This window comes from Cololabis saira, chromosome 16 (assembly GCF_033807715.1).
Source record: "Cololabis saira isolate AMF1-May2022 chromosome 16, fColSai1.1, whole genome shotgun sequence".
NCBI classification, from domain to species: Eukaryota; Metazoa; Chordata; class Actinopteri; order Beloniformes; family Belonidae; genus Cololabis; species Cololabis saira.
This window is the reverse complement of record NC_084602.1, coordinates 19,760,283-19,776,810: the sequence shown is the minus strand read 5'-3', so window position 1 is coordinate 19,776,810 and position 16,528 is coordinate 19,760,283. Positions and strand designations below refer to the sequence as shown.

The 16,528-nt window shown below is 42.2% G+C and overlaps 1 protein-coding gene across 1 annotated transcript in view; it reads left to right on the top strand.

Moving 5' to 3' along the window:
* Positions 1 to 1,397: 1,397 nt before the first annotated feature.
* The window catches only part of htr1d (5-hydroxytryptamine (serotonin) receptor 1D, G protein-coupled), a 35,671-nt gene continuing 20,540 nt past the window's right edge, over positions 1,398 to 16,528 (top strand). The window contains exon 1 of the mRNA XM_061743930.1: positions 1,398 to 1,847. The gene's annotated coding sequence lies outside the window, so the exon portion shown is untranslated. The remainder of the gene's footprint in view (positions 1,848 to 16,528) is intronic.

Sequence of the window (16,528 nt, the reverse complement as noted above, 5' to 3'; positions counted from 1 at the left end):
CAAGGTCGACGTCCGTGTTTCCAGGACAGATTCTGCGTTCTTTTTACTCAAACGAAACTATGTAAACTTTTCAAGGTTTGTTGTTTTTTTATTGAGTTAATGTTATTTAGAGTTTAAAATGATGAAATCTTGTGCTGAGATAACAAAAAGTAAGATTTAATTGTCAAATATGTGTATTAAATCATACTTACTCTTTTTTCAATTGAGAACTATAGGCATTGGGTTGTATTTTGCAGGGTTATTCAAATATATTTTATCCTGGTTTTTCATAGAAAAACGTGGATTTATGTATTTTGTTCAGTTTTCACTCTAGTGCCATATACAGAATATCAAAACACGCTTTTGCCAGGTTATGCTCCTGACATGCATTTCCCATTGGCTCAAGTTCATGTTGCATCAGCATCACTGCTCTTATGAATTTCTCCAGTGTTGCTTTAAAATCGTGAAATTTTGATGAATCAAGGATATATCCTGCTCTCGGAGATCTGGACAAAGGCAGATTTCCGTGACTATAGGTAAGAGCAACTCTTGACTTTAATCTAACATATAAGACATTTAGACCCGAATTGACTGCCTTTCTTTTAAATTGCATGTAAATAATCTTCTTAAAAACTGAGGCTAAAGATAGGGTTTTACTTCAGAAACAAGGCATGTTTCTCCTTTGAGGCCAGAAGGAGACTGATCTCTCTGACATTTTTACCAATTTTGGATTATGGTTATGTTTTGTTACAAAGTGTAAACCTCTAACCCATCATTGCATTCTGTACTCCAAGGCTGGCTTACCTTCACTGACATGGTGGGGGCTTAGTCATTGGTACTTGTTCATATACAAAGCTATATTAGGTAAACTTCCATTTTACATTTGTTCTCTGATCAATTTGAAAGCCATCAGTAGTTATAACCTGAGATCAAATGATGCTATCCTGCTGTCCATATCAAGTGTGAGGACCTAAACACATTAGTGTCATTGTCTGATTTTAAAGCTCTTACAGATGCATTTTAAATGACTCTGTTGGTACATGTCACTGTCCTTAAGTATTGTAACTTATTTACTGGCACTGTTTTGTGATGTATTTTGCATTGTCCTTCTATTTCTGTTGTTGTGTCTGTAACTTTTAAAGCTGCCAAATTAAAAATAAATAAATAAATAAATTTTAAAAAAAAGAATTCTTGCCAAATAAGATCAATTAAAGTATGATTCTGAAAGTGTTTTATTTATATACGCTACTGTCTTTCGCGGCTGGCTCAGGTGATCTCTCTCTCTCTCTCTCTCTCTCTCTCTCTCTCTCTCTCTCTCTCTCTCTCTCTCTCTCTCTCTCTCTCTCTCTGCATATGTGCACGCACACGCTTGATTTGATTGGGGGGGGGGGGGGCAATACGCGCCACAGTGCAAAAACTAATCTGAAAGGCGCATTTGACCGGAGCTTGTTTAAGATGTTTGTAAAAATAACATAATAAAATAATAAATAAATGAAGGGACCAGAGTAAATCCGCCCCGGGTATCCCTCAGGTCTTACTCCAGCTTGAGACATCCCAGTACCAGGTGTATCTGGCAACAAGCAGCCACTTTGGAGCCGCTCAGGTTTGCAGGGCAGCAGGGAAGAACAGCAGAGAAGAACAGCAGGAAACCGGGATAAAGCACAAGTTCTGCGGTCTTTCCTGAGCGACGCGGACTGTGGAGCGTCTACAGAAGCTGCTGAAGGAAACCAAGTCCACATCCAGCCCGCTCGCACTGACTCGTGCGTAAAATGAAGGAGGACGAGGACCCAACCGTCGGGTTTCTCTTGTGCTCCGCTTTTATCGCACAGAAAGAGAAGAAATTGACATAAAACAAGAGAAGAAATATGGTAAGTCAAGCAACCTTTATATGTTCAAATCAATGGGCTCGAGGCTTGTTGCTTCCATTGCGCATGGATGGATGGGGAGCGCAAATGATGAAATGGGAGTTCAATGTAATTTTTTTGCACGCAAATTCGCTTTGTTAAAGCAAAAATCACTATAACAGCAGAATAAATATTTCACAACAGAAAGTTCTTAAATAATCCACACACAGGCGATGCGGAGGAGCGTGATAAAATCACCGCTATTATTATTGGCACCGCATTAGTCCTGACAGCTCCGTTTAACTCTCGGCGTGGGAAAGATGGTGCTACAAAGTATTACGATAAAGTTGGAGACAAACGCATAAGAGTGGATATAAAACGAGCTTTATATTACTCAGCGGGACATCGGGTGAGAAGAAAAGCACCTCAAGTGAAACCTACTTGAAGCTCCACTGTGCCAAAACTGATTTAAGGCGACATACGGATTTTTGGCCTCACAGAGAGGATCGGAAAATATTTGAAGCCAAAACAACAGTTCTGATGACTGATTATAACCTTGTTAAAGTTTACAGATCTGCTCTCTCTCAGTAATGGCAAAACAGAGGTCAGATGGACTTTTTATGGCTTGCTTTGAGTTAAGTTTGGAATTTGTAATCTATTGATTTGATGTGCATTTTAAAAGTAAAGTTTAAACATAATAATGTTGCATTGGTTTATTCAGGAGCATGATGAATATGTGCCGAGGCTTCAGAGAGAAGAGAGTTGGCGGTTGTTCTGACATGGCACAGTTGAGATGAAGGGCTGGAGAAAGGAGTTGCATGGTGATATTCACACCAGTCTGATGCATACGGTTTGCTGGAGATGTTCCAACATACTGCATACGTACGACATTGCATGTGGCATTTTTGTATCATAGTGACAGTGGCTCTTGGTGATGGATAAGGATATTTTGGAAATAATAAAAACAAAAAAAGTCCATAATCAAGACGGATCTGGTTACTATGAATAAGAAATGTGTATATTTTGGTATAATGAGAACAGTCTTCCTTTGCCATTATTTGCCGGAGGAGAGGCGAGCAGTCTTAAAATCCAGTCCATTCCCCCATCCTGGGATCTCCTCTCAGAGATAATGCTGTATATGGATTTTTTGTTGTTGGTTTTTCTCGCTTCTAAGCTTACTGATGTGACAGATGCAAGAAAAATAAGACAATCACCACCGCAATGCTTCTGTAGCATCAACAAGCAATATCCTGCCATTTTTTCTGGGACACACACACACACACACACACACACACACACACACACACACGACACACGCACACACGCACACACGCACACACGCACACACGCACACACGCACACACGCACACACGCACACTCACAGCTTAACAATGTGTTTGACCGTGGACCGAGAATTGCAAATTGTTAAATGTATTTCACTTCATGAAAACTCTGTAAGTCACGTAATGTGAAACATTGAAAACATTGTATTATAATTGAAGTGAATGTCATTTCCCTGTATGATATTACATTATCTCACACATGACACACACTCAAAAGTCGTTCTGTAAAGTTTAAACATTCTGTTTTTAATAATTGATAAAAACAGAGTTCTAACGCCTGATGGTTTTAGAGTGTGCAAGATGTGTATGCAGAAAAAAAGACTGCTCTTGCAAGTAAAAAAACACAAGAGTTCCTAACAAAAAGAAGGAAAACATGGCTTTCCTGACCTTTCCTCTTCCTGTCTTGTCATTTCTCCTATGGAAAATTGAGATATACAGGAATCTTCCCCCACCCTGCTGGGGCTATCTCTTCCATTATTGAGGTAGAGGTAGAGTGAAGTGTTGCCAAGAGTTTGAATTACGTTAGATCAATAAAACATAAAGCAAATCAGCACTCTCAACAATGGCATCACTTTACAATTGACCTAGACAGATGCACCTACACAAACACACCAACTCGTACAATTAATGAGCGCCCAAGTGACTGGATTTTTTTCAGATTTGTCACACAGTGAAATCAGCCTTCCTACAGACAGAACCTGTGATTTTCTTCTTCCCTCTCTAAGAGTGATATACACCACACAAGCACAGGAGGAAGGGAGTTTGATTGTGGACAGTAAAAATGAAAATTTTCTACAGATTAAACGTGAAACACAAGAAAGGCACTGTTATTGCCAAGCATGTATTTATCTATCCATTTTTTTTAACCTTCTTCAATCCCCAGGGTCGTTGCTAGTCCATCACAGGCCCATACAGGGTCCAACAATCTAACAATCAACCATACCTCTATAATTTCAGACCAGAGTATCTTGCAAAAGTATACACAACACAAATAACATGTCAGGAATTCTTTCTATATGTCTTTCAGACAAACAGACACTAATATAGTGCCAAGGTGGCCTATTTAAAGGCATCTGGAAAGAAAAAATGGACATACAGTAGCTCACTTCCTGGGAGCCGCTCCAGCTTAGGTGCTTTCATGCTTTGGATCTGATCTAAAAAAAAATAAAAAAGGGTAGGATATTGTATCAACCCATATTTTTCATGTTGCGCCCGGACGACAATTAAATCATTGTGCCACGTACCACAGACATATGACAGCACCAGTATCCATCAGAGGGTAGTAAATTTGGAGTTGGTTGTACACTGACAGACCTGCTGGCTGCTTGTGCTGATGCTGAGGATGAAATTTCTCTGAAGATGAGCGCTACACTGGGAATCACCCATCCAAAGATAATGTTGAAATGAAATGTCCCACAAAAGAGGTATCTGAAGTCATGACTTCAATGATCATCATCATGAAAATAGCAAATATGATATTGCAAATTCAAGAAAAAGGTGACAAGAGCAGCCAATCAGCAGAGAATGAAGAAGAAAACGAGCCGGAAGTATCCCACTCAACACAAATCAACCTGAATGTTGACTAGTGTTTTTTTAATTTTATTCAAAGGTTTGTCTGAACAGTGATGCGTTCTCTCTGCTGGGTTGTAAAGTGGCAAATAACCTGGATTTGTGTCTGACACCAGTTTTAACGAAGTGATAACACTATTTAACGGTAATTTTCTCCAGTGCTTTATTTCCAACATTCCAGATGATGTACCATGAATGAAAGTCATGTTTTCTGTTTCTGCCATTAATCTGCAGTGAACCAAACGCAGTATCCTGAGCTACTGGTGCTGAAGCCCCTCTGGGCTGCTGTAGTTGCAATGCAACATGGTAGTCGTTCAATTATGGTGACCCACAAGATTTTTGGATATAAACTGCGTGCTAATGAGAGTTTAAATCTTATTTTCATGCAATTCTACAACAGCGAAGTCTGTGTTTTGAATGTTTTAATTTATTTAATCCTAAAGGTTTGTAGCAAACCTGAAGAAGAACAGTTCTTTCATCACTGGATTGGGTTGAAGACATGCAGTGTTTTCAGCTGTATTTGGTCACATGCAGCATTTTTCTTTGCACAATCAACTCTAGGGAGTCCAGAGCAACCCACCGGAACAGTGGCAGCCTGCTCTATGAGCTTGTTTACTCTGCACTCTTCCACAACCTCCACCTATTCTTTCAGGATTGTGTTTGACTTATTCCTGATTCTTCTAAAATCCATAATCATCTCCTTAATCTTATTCACGATGCAGATGGCATAATGAATCCAACATCGTGCTGCAAAGCCCACCACCAGTTCTCCGCTCAGCTTCCTTTTCCATCGAGTTGAAATCCTGAGGTAAAGAGAAACGTTGAGAGTAAGGTCCCCTGTGGTGCTCCTGTGCAGATAACGCACAGCCCCATAGCCTCACAAAATATAGTCTGTTTGGAGGTAGGCAATAATCCAAGCAATCATTGAGGCATCGACCTGTGTTTTTTGGAGATTCTCACATAGAAGTACAGGCTAAATGGTATTAAAGCACACCCTGCTATGTGCTTTGTCCAAATGAAAGTTGGTTTGTTGAGGCAGATGTGTGTTGCATCTACAGTTCCAAACCCTGGATGGAATCAAACTGCACTGAATTAGTGTATGTTTGCCTACTAAGGTCTGTCAATAAAAATGTCTCAGACATTAATAATGTGGCATGTTTCTACATCTTGTCTGCAGTGGTTGAAGACAGGGCACTATGTCCTCCAAAGGACTGGCTCCAAGCTTAAGCGGTGGAAAGGAAACTCACATACAGTAGCTGGACAGTGCAGGGTGATGCTATCTGGACCTGCAGGCATGTTCTGATTCAGTCTCTCCACCTGCCTCTTCACTGCTAGAGGGAAGGCACTGAGCCAGAAACCTCAGTTTCAGTGTTTCCTGATGGGGCAGATGACAACGGGGCTGTATTCAGATTCATAACTAAGACTAAAGATATGCTTAAAATAGATGCAAAAATCACCTTGATTAACGTAACACTGATTTAAGCTATTTATGTCCAGCTATACAACATGAGTCTGATTCAAACAATTGTCAGCAGCAATGTACAATTCCTCCTCTTCCTCAAAACCAATTCCAAGTTTAAAAACGTGGGAATGAACAACTGTAATACTTAAATTTGGAAGTAACAGATTCGTTTTTTGAAACGGATGAGCAGAATACTGTCACGGGTGTGGTTTGTTGAGGACCCAGACACAGGAGAGCAGGAGGCAGGAGTTGCAAAAACAGGAGTTCGGGAGGCCGTCCTCGAGACCTAGTCTTGGGCCGTGGCGTGGAACTTTGCCTGGCCTGCGGGGGAACCCGGGTCCTTGGCACTGGCTGCGGGGGGTCGGGACCATTACCGGAGCAGGGGCTGATGCGTCTGGTACCACCGCCGACACAGGAGACGATGCACCCAGGACCACCGCCGGAACAGAGGCTGATGCATCCAGGACCACCGCCGGAAAAGGAGCAAGCTGGGGCTGGGGCTGGCGCCGACGCCGTCGTCGTTTCCCCTGAGCCTGAATGCTCCTAGGCCCACCTAGAGCCAGGCGTGTTCCCCGGAAGGGGGACTCCTCCTCCTCGACCGAGTGCATGTTTTTCTCCGCCTCCCGGCGGAGAAACTCCCAGAGGGTAATGAGCTCTCCCGCTGGGTCCATCTTGGTCGGTCCGTTCTGTCACGGGTGTGGTTTGTTGAGGACCCAGATGCAGGAGGCAGGAGCAAAAACAGGATTTATTTAACTAAACAAGAACCAAAAACGCTGCAGAGCAGGATTAACAAAAACACGAGAGCAAAAACCAAAAACCTGACAGAGACTAATTTTTTGCAAGTTTATAGATACTATTGTACAACTTGTACATTAATATCTATATAGCCTAAGCCAACTTAAAGGAATGATGGGATTACACACATAAATACTGTATATAAAGTACTGTACATTCCTACATGTTTTTTTTCAATAACAGTTGACTTGGTTTATGGCAAACTGCAAACTTTAGCATACCATAACCACGAGTCAGTCAATCAAAACAATAAACGATCAAACCTGCACAAGAGTTATTTGCTACAGATGGTGCACAGTGTTGCACGTGAGCATTTTTTTCAATTGACCACAGTGTCTTATGTCCCAGGTTGGTCACTTAACAGACTCTGCAGGGAGGTGTGGAAAGATCCAACTGTCTGCTCTGCTGAAGGCATGGGTCAAGTCTGTTTTGGTGCACAATTTCAGCTAAGCGATATCAATTTACACCCAGCAGGTCAGGCTGCCCCAAGCCAACCGTTGTGAATCGCAGCCATTCGAGTCAGTGAGAGTTGGCCCACCAGAATGCTACTCTAAAAATATCAACCAATTTTGTTGTGGTGTTCAGCTGTATCTAAGTCGCATTTACTTAAACATGGCAGATCAAGCTTATAGGAGGTCAGACCCACAGAGAGTCTTAAAGATTTGCAAAAATAAAACACCACAAACAGATTCTGACTCTGAGATCATTACTTCAATCTACTGAGGCTGCGGGTGATCAATTCAGAGGATCTGAGTGGAAATGTTTGTACATTGTAGTTGACACCACCAATCCTCCTATACGGATGACAGCAGAAAGGGAAAGACATGGGAAATATATCCTTAAACAAGCAGATTACCAAGTCATTCTCACAGGTTAGGGGGGCTTGCGCTGCAGCAATTACCCTCCAGCTTTGACTTCACTGGTTTCTTTAGTATCATTTACGCAGCGATCAAGATTCTTGTCAAACAATCTGAGCAACTTTTTCATCTACCTCATTTGAGTGTTCAATAGGGGTGTAACAATATATCGTGCCACAAAATTTTGCGATACAAAAACATCACAATACGTGTCGTGGAAGTGACAAACTGTATCGCGGTATTGGGTTATTAATATTCATCTATTGTGTTGACTAGAAACGCGTATCCGACCACGCGTGCCGACCGCGCCTCGACCCGCGGACCAAAATCTTACTCCAAAACTAGTACCGTTTTGCGTTACCGATCACGGGGCTCTTTTAGGGTTTTGAGCTCTGAACTTTGAAGTCTGGTGTAGAGTTAAGCCTTACCTTATTAAATTAAACCTTTTTCGGGTCGTGATTAGGATAAACACGGGAAAACTTCTGCTGAGTTCCAGTGTACTTTGATGTCCACTCAAAAGTGTAGGATTTTAGAACATCAACACAGCACCCAGTGCCGTACTGTGGCGTATCACTCCGCCCAATCTAAAACAGACTAATCACTACAGATAAACTGACTAGTGTCATTATAGTCCCTGATTTACATCAGAATATAAAGAATATATTTTAAAATAATGAACCCTGAATTAACAAAATAACCTTCTAAACAAAAATAAATCTCCTCTTACACTTATAAGGTGAGCATGAATCAATCTTTTTTATGATGTAAAATTGTATGTTTTTATTTACTTTTATTTATTTATTTATTTAATTTTAGTTGTTAAATTTCTGGAAAAGAAAAAAAGTAAAATCATACATGAGAGAAACTATTCAGTTTGTGGCAAAATATTTTTACTTGTATGAAACTGAAGATGCATAATGCAAACCTGATTTACTTTTAGTTCAGTTTGTGGAAAATGGTTGGCCTGGCTTTCTCTTTAAAACTTAAACAGTTATAAAGCATTACAAACTGTAACAATAGGGCAAAAACGCACAGCATTGTTTTGTATTTTGTGTCTTTCAAATAAAAGACCATTTTTTCTAGTCATATGTTCCTCATGCAAGGTTATTAAAAAAATACTGCTATAATATCGTATCGTTATCGTGACCTCAATATCGTATCGTACCGTATCGTGAGATTAGTGTATTGTTACACCCCTAGTGTTCAAAGGAATAGCCCCTCACAACTAGTGAGACAAGGCCAGAGAGGGTTATGTCGGGGAGGACGCCTGATGTCGTAGACACGTGCCAAATCGTTAGGCAGAAAACAGCGATCCACTGTGGTCCCTAAAAGGGCAAAACAGAAAGAACTTGATTGTTTTTTAAATCAAAATGAGTTTGGAGAGGTAAATATTGTCATGGTTGTCGCTAAAAAGGTGTAGAAATAGTAACTGAAGGCAAAAAGGCTTTTCAAACATGGACTTGTGAATTGCTCACTTGCACTCTACATGAAGGTCAGTGTGCTGCCTCCCAGGGCGATGGAGGCCGTTCATTCTCCCCAGCTATTTCATTATGATTCACAGGTGGTGCTATAGACACAAACAACACAGGCTGTCTAAAGTACTGCATGTGTGCTTCAGTCTGGCGATTCATGACTGGAATTTCTTGAATGTACACCGAGACCAGGAGGTGACTGCTTTATGTGTTAGGATGAGACTCTGAGAACGAGAGGCAGATCTGTTGATGAGTTGCAGATTCGTTCCACAATTTATCAGTTGTCACTGCTGAGCGTATACTCCATCTGACACGTCAACTTTGCAGGATCTTCTAGAAGTTAAAGAAACAGTGAACCTAAAATAAATGTTTGTCCTGCAGTCTGCTGTTTACATTGCTGTGCAGCACGTGAATTAACTGATAGCAGCAACACGGTTGAACAGATGGTGGGCCAGTATCTGTGGAGAGGAGTTTACCAGTGAGCTGTAAAACAATGTTTTCTGAGAGTGCAGCAACACTTTAAAGTGTTGGACAAAGCTATATCCAGTCGTTGGTTGGGTCACTGTGTAAGATAAGGATGTGGAGATACTGAAAGCACTGACACCATCATTAACTGGCTCAGCTGTTGACATGAGAGAGAAATTACTTCAGTGATGGAAAAAAAAATTCTATACTCTCATAGCCGGTCTCAAAAACATCATTTGCAAATCAATGTGTTAATGATTCACATTTAATATAAACATAAGGCTTGCATGAATATGGAAAGCTATAGTGAAAAACCTTGGACAAAAGTACCAAAACGGTATAAGGTAAAAACACAATGTTGGTTGTTAAAGTTGAAGCTTTTTAGGAAATGTAACGCATCATTGAGTCCTGCTTGTTCTTCTGGAGGCTTTTTCCCCTCTCGATGTTGAGATAAGTCCCAATGGCCCAAATCTGTTTTAGGCTGTTAGGTATAACTTGCATGCTGAAACTCTTCTGCCTTCTCTCATGAGACTTTTTCAGTTAGATATAGATAAATGGTTACAAACCTTAGTTCCTGGGCGATGGTTCAGAGAAACAGATGGGAAAAGATTACACATTTAAAACCAAAGCTGCGACAAACCACATTTAGTCAAAGCCTAAATACAGGCATGTTGCAGGCATGTCCTGCCAAATCAGACTATATACTTCAAATGTTAAAAATTCAGTGTGTTAAGCTAATTTTACTTGTGAATAGAGCTCCGGTCTCTACAGTCTGACTTGTAAGATGTGACTGCTTTGCATCACCTTTGCAGATGTGAAGCTGTCAAAATACAGTGATTAAACTGATAAATGTGCTTTTTTTGTTGAGGTTATTAGTTTAAGAAATATATCAGATATGTTCTTTGTTGGATGCTGGTGTTTGAGCTCAGGTTTTTCTGAGATGGCCCTGCAGCAAAGAAAACAGGAACCTAATATTTATACCTGTGTGGACTTGCAGGCTCACTATCAACATCGCAAAACTTTAATTCAGTCAGTCAGTGCACCATGAAGACTTAAGATACTTTAGTTCCCACTTATCGAACCTGGAGCCGACAGGTGGAAGCTGAATAAGAGGTGCGATTTTTTTTTTGAAAGCAGCAGTGAGCTCTGCAGGCAAGTCAGTCCGGAGACATCACAAGGCGTGTAAGAGACGAGCACCTCTTGCTCCTTAGATAGATCTAAAAAATGAGCTGGAGTAATTGGAATGAACTATGCAGAGGGATGAAAATGAGCAGAAAATGCAATTGGACATTGACTGCCTCCACTTGCTCCCTGGCGTCGCTGCATATGTGGCTTCCATCATTAGGTCCTTTTTCTTGAGTATTAGCTTCCAGGCTGTTCAAAATGTGGCAGTCATACGTTGTGTCATTGCTCTTTGCTTCATTACTGGGTCTGCAGATGGGATGGAATACAACGATATCTTTGTAAAGGAGATGGCAAGATAGTAAGATATATTTTCTGTTGTTGAAGGAGATTCTCAGCTTCTGCAAAAGTAGTTCCAGTTAATGGACAGATATACATTTTTTCCTTTTCCATGTTTGAGGTGCTGCAGTTCAACATTAATCTTCTTGAAGCTTATGTTTAGATTTAAATCACTTCATGAAACACGTTTTGACCTTAAATCTAAAGTCTGAGATAAAGAAAAGTACAATTTTCAACTTTTCATCATGATTTCTACACTACAGATATATAGATATATGTAATATTTCTATGCGCCGGAGGTCCTGAGTGTGACATCAGAAAATCTAAATGTTCAAGGCCATGCAGGACTGTGTAGCATGGACATGATCATAGTGATGGAGATAATGACAATAGCCTCAGATAGCAGTCATGTTTAAAAGAAAACACCAGTACAGATAACAGTCCACTGCAGGGCAGAAACTAATTTCTGTGCAAATGCAGAAAGAAAGCATCTGTAAAGACAAACTGAAATGACTAAATGCAGTTTAGTGTTGTTCTTACAACAACATTCTTTTAAAAGCACATTCATGTGAACAATTCTTTGATCATTAGGTTGAAAAATCTAATTTGTGCTGCACCCAGTCTCACTGGCTATGCAATTTAAGACTTTTCAACTGCTCGGATGTATAAGCACTCAAAACAAGCTAGAAAAATAATCATAAAGTTTACACTAAATCCACTTTTTTGTAGATAAACACTGTTTATTTCCTGTGATTACTTGAAGTTGTTTTACTTATTTTTTTTAGCTTCTCTGCATACAACATCCTCTATCCAATCTTTGACTGGTCCATCTGTATGAGTTTGTTTGTTTTTTCCTTGTCGACTCTCTCTCCCACCATAACCAAATGTTTGTTTCTGCTGTGTGATCCGTATCAAACAACCTATTGGCCACCAACCAAGCAGCATGCCCTCAGCTCCTGGCTCAATCTCTTTACTGAATCATTATCAAAAGATTCTTCTTTGCTTTCTCATATTCTTATTTATTCTTTCCTAAATACATTTTTTTTAAATTTTGACTACACATAAAAAAACAACTGACATCAAGTCCACCCTGGACCAGGGTGGACTCGCAGCCAAGCCTCAGTTTTGGTAGTTTTACTGAACGCCTTATGGGTGTCTATTAGTATTAAATATTATAACAACCTGCAGAAAAGCTCCAACGTCAAGCGACAGCTTGTGTTTACCGGAAAGACGGCTTTGACAGAACCCCTGTCATGGTCTGCGAGGTTTGTTGTATTCCGCATTTTTGCTGGGACTAATTACGTTGATAGAATTTCATACTTTTTAGTTTGATATAATGTCTCTGTGGTGCATTGCAGCTGGTTTTAGCTTGCTGTTGTCACAGATCTGTTTTCTGTTTGCCATTACTCTATTTTCAGTACTTATTATGTTTTCCTATGGTCCTTTTATATCTTCATATAAAAGTTAATGGAGGGTATTATTTAAAGAAGGATTTTTCATTGCATTCTGATTCTCATTCATATTTTTTTTAAATGCTCTTCGATAAATGTGAATAACATCCGTCATCTGTGGAGGTTGGGGAAATGCAAAACACATACCGCATTATTTTACTGAGCCCAAAGGAAATGATTGGTCACCCTTTCTGCCAGTTCGCTGGTCTTTCTCTTCATTTCCCTGATAGTTACACGCACCATTCTCATGCATATCAGGCGTGCATCGCCGCCATTCCTTAAGTAGCTTCTGGGGTGTCGAAAAGTTATTATCTAACATATAATCACACATGTTTTATTTCTAATGTCCTGGTAACAATAACTTTATTTGTTTTGGAAACATCAACGCCTTGCTTTTCTTTACTATGTCAATCCATCACCATCTGCCGGAGCCTGTCTCAGCTCTCTTCACGTAAAGTTGCAGTCCAAACACATCCCAAGTCCATCGTAGAGCTGCACGTAGACAAACAACTACACATATTTTCAAATGGGAAATTTAAAATCCCTAATTACCCTAGTATAACATCATAACAACATGTTATATATCTGTTTGTGGAAGGAAACCGGGAACCCGGAGAAATCTCACAAGAGCACATGAAGAGCAAACTCCCCGGATAAAGACCCCTGCAGAAATACAAACCAGGACTGTGGACTGGTACTGTGAACAAATGGCTGAGAATGCACCAAAGACTGAACACTGCAAAACGTAAAAGAAGCGTAAACATTGGTGTGGTGTGTTTTTGATGGCAATAACCGCGCAAAAAGAAGATATTGAAGAGTGATACCATGTTGGATAGGTCTTATTTCCATATATTCCGTTGAGGCCTTGCTGCATGGATGAAACATGAGGGAAACACTATTCAGGCCTGGCTTGCAGTTCACCTGTCTACATTGTACCCTACCATTGGCTGGATTTCATCACACCTGTAGTCACACCTGTAGTCTACGGGAGTTAGTTGATGTGTTTTAAGTGCTCTGCAGTGGTTTTTGATGACGCACAGAAGGAGGAGGCGGAGCATTTTGATTGTATACTTGTATACTAGTCATCACCTGCTCCACCTCACAACTTGTCAACCTGGAGCTTCACAATTTGTGAAGCCTGGGCTTCATTCTTTGTTCGATGAAGCCCAGGCTGTTTATTATTATAACACTTTTTCAGTGCTTTCTTGCGGAAACGATGCCCTGCAGTCGTATTCTTTGTTCCACTTGTTTCTCTCCTCAAAACTAGCCTGTGCCTACAGTATGTAACCCAACAGCGACCTTCCTGACCGTGGCCCTGTTTCACACCCTGCAAGCAAACGTGGAAATGAATCACTCCTTTGGCGGGGGGCAGGGGGGGATTTTGAACTTTGAAGTTCTATATTCACAAAAAAAGCTGCTGGGCTCAAAAAGCTTAGTATGAGGTCTTTGACTCTCAAACTATGAAAATACTCAAAATATGATTTAGGTGAGAGACTCTGCAGCAGAACTGTGAAGGACCGCTACCTGTCCGCAGTGTAGCGGGTATGAACTCCAGAAGAGTCTCTTGACCCTGGATATGAATGAAATGTGTGTAGATAATGGGTGAATAGACGGAAGCCACGACATAATTGGTTTAACTTTATTGGTTTATGCACATTTACAACTGCATGTGAACGCACAAATACACTCACAGCCCTCTGCACTCACTGGTCAGATCAGCATCTCAGTCCATCGTTCATGTTATACTTGGCTTCTTTTATTTTGAAGATTTCCATGCTGCCGGGTTTTCTCTTTAAACTAGAATTAAATAAATCCAGAAAACCGAGACTGTGTCGGTGGTAATCTCTCTCAGTTTACAGCAGGATTCTTCATAAGGGGATTTGAATGAAAGAAAGCACCCTTCTCTCTGTTCATCATTTTTCACGCTATTGCTTCACCAGAGGGGACAATCAGCCATGTTTTTCTGTCTCAGGACAGTGGTAATCAGGTTTGGTTTGTATTCAGGATTATTCACCCTTAGAGACTTGAAGGTGTGTGTTTTTGATGGTTCTTAGAGGCAACATTGCACTCCTTCAGTTGTTGTACTCTTTTCTAGGCTCGAGTCTTTTACTTTCTACCCTTTGCTTCTCACGCTCATCACGGCTGCCGCTCAGTCCATTAGTGATCAAAATTTAAAGATTGAGCTCTTGTTGAAAGATGCTTGTGTTTCCATTACTTACTTGAAAGCGGTTGAGAGAAGTGGCTGTCTTGGATTTTCTGCAATTTGTTGTTGTATAAAGCCTATAAAGGTGAAACATCAGAGGAATAGTGAATGCAGTGCTTCATCAAAGTATACTTTTTTCCTCTTCTTTGTGCTTATGAGCCATTTTAGCAGGATATAGCAGGGTAGTGCAAGCGACAACGGTTTTGAAACCAACACTATTACTGTGTTCACCTCAACATTGTGACTTGATGTCTTTTAGATTTTTGATGAAGAGTCTTTTCTTTAATCACCTTTAAAAATAGTGTTAAATGAGTCTCTGTTTATTTTGGTTAAAGTACAGCAGCAACTCTGAGCACAAATTGTCAACAGAAAGCTCGGTTCGAAAACAACAAAAGGGTTTGTGCTCATTTTTGTTGTTTTTTTTTCAAATCTGTTTGCATATATATCAGTGGTGAGCACCAATATTTGGTAAAAACCTTTATCCATGACATATACATGCAATTTAGTATAGCAGTAGATGTTATTTTTCATAAAGTGCATTGTGGCAGGGTGGAGGTGCAGCCACTCAGGTGACTGGGCACAGGTGGGCCCCATCAACCTCTCCACCCTGCCTGGCTTCATAAGAAGTGGCTGCACAGCAGCAAGATGTCTCTGCTGAAGGTGCTGGGGGATGTGTGTCTGCAGTGAAGGAGTGATTAAACGAGTTCCTACACGAAACCCTGTGTCCTCTGTCCTGTCGGTTGACCCCCGTAGCACTAGCCTTGCTACACTGGCACCCAACGTGGGGCCCTACAGGATGAAGGAGGGATGCGGGGACCGGACCCTGGTGGCGCTGGCGCTGGCCCAGGTGCTGGCAGACCTGGCAGCCCTGTTGCAGGGCCAGGGGGAGCAGCAGCTCGCAGCGCTGGAGGCGCTGGTGGCGCAACAGCCGGCAGGCCGGGGGGCGGAGGCTGCAGGCCGCCAGGCCGCCAGGCGACTGCTCCTGAGGCGGCCCCAGCGGGGTTGGGACCCGCAGCGCGACCCACCCCGACGCCACGCCGGAGGTTCGCCGCGGCAGCGCTGGTGGCTCAGCAGCTGACAGGCCGGGAGGTAGAGGCTGAAGGCCACCAGGCTACGGCTCCTGAGGCGGCCCCAGCGACGACGGGACCCACAGCGCGATCCACCCCGGCGCCACGCCTGAGGTTCGTCACGGAGGCGGAGGTCGCCGAGACGGAGGTCGTGGAGACAGAGGCGGAGACGGACCAGCGGCTGGAGCAGTGCTACGTCATGGAGGGGGTGGTCCTGGACGCACCCCCAGCTAGGGATGCCGTCTGCCCCGAGGCCACCCTGGGCCCAGTCCCGAGAGCGGCCCTCTTGGTGGTCGGCCCGACGCCGAGGGCGACCTCCCGACCTGTCTCGGTGGTCGGCCGAACTGGGAAGACCCGGAGGTGCAGACGGCGGTTCCTGGCTTCCTCTCCCGCTCCGAGGGGGGGGGGTTGGCTAGGCCGGATGGACCCCGGCCTGAGTTGGGCGATGGGGTGTGTGGCAGGGTGGAGGTGCAGCCACTCAGGCTGGGCACAGGTGGGCCCCATCAACCTCTCCACCCTGCCTGGCTTCATAAGAAGTGCAAGAGGTCTCTGCTGAAGGT